This window comes from Peromyscus californicus, unplaced genomic scaffold (genome assembly GCF_007827085.1).
Source record: "Peromyscus californicus insignis strain IS unplaced genomic scaffold, ASM782708v3 Scaffold_8__1_contigs__length_139910024, whole genome shotgun sequence".
NCBI classification, from domain to species: Eukaryota; Metazoa; Chordata; class Mammalia; order Rodentia; family Cricetidae; genus Peromyscus; species Peromyscus californicus.
This window is the reverse complement of record NW_026294606.1, coordinates 41,740,170-41,740,705: the sequence shown is the minus strand read 5'-3', so window position 1 is coordinate 41,740,705 and position 536 is coordinate 41,740,170. Positions and strand designations below refer to the sequence as shown.

Below are 536 nucleotides of genomic sequence, written 5' to 3'. Positions count from 1 at the left end.
ATGATATTAGGCACACATTTAGCTTTACGTAACGCACTGTGATAGGCATATTAAAAATTGTCTTGTAAACAAGACGAACTAAAGTAAAAAGAGAAAGATCTCAAAGGACTACAGCCTCACTAGATTCACGGCGTGTGTCAGTTGTCCTAATCTAGATTTCATATAATAAAACTATAGGATCGCTAAAGTTTATTTGTCACTAGGTTTCCTCAATCAAAACGTATTTGCCTTCTCTGAGGCTCGAACTCAGGACCTTCAGATTATGAGACTGACGCGCTGCCTACTGCGCAAAGAAGGCACTGTACATATGGCTTTTGGGCAAAACTATTGATCCTAATTTTTTTCACACTTCTGCATCCTGAAGTCAGATTTTTTTTTTTCTTTTTTCTGAAACAAAGTCAAAGAAACAGCGTGCCTTGTCCGCCCAGGCCGCGCCACCGACAGCCGCGATGCAGCCCATCAAAACCGTAAACTCAGTTTAAGCACTGAGATCTTGCTTGTTTCTGTGCGTCTTCAGTGCCCCCTACCTGTCTAGG

General features: G+C 42.0%; 1 non-coding gene across 1 annotated transcript; it reads right to left on the bottom strand.

Moving 5' to 3' along the window:
• Positions 1–225: 225 nt before the first annotated feature.
• On the bottom strand, positions 226–298 carry Trnam-cau (transfer RNA methionine (anticodon CAU)). The gene has a single exon. It is a non-coding gene; the product is annotated as a tRNA-Met (tRNA).
• Positions 299–536: the final 238 nt, after the last annotated feature.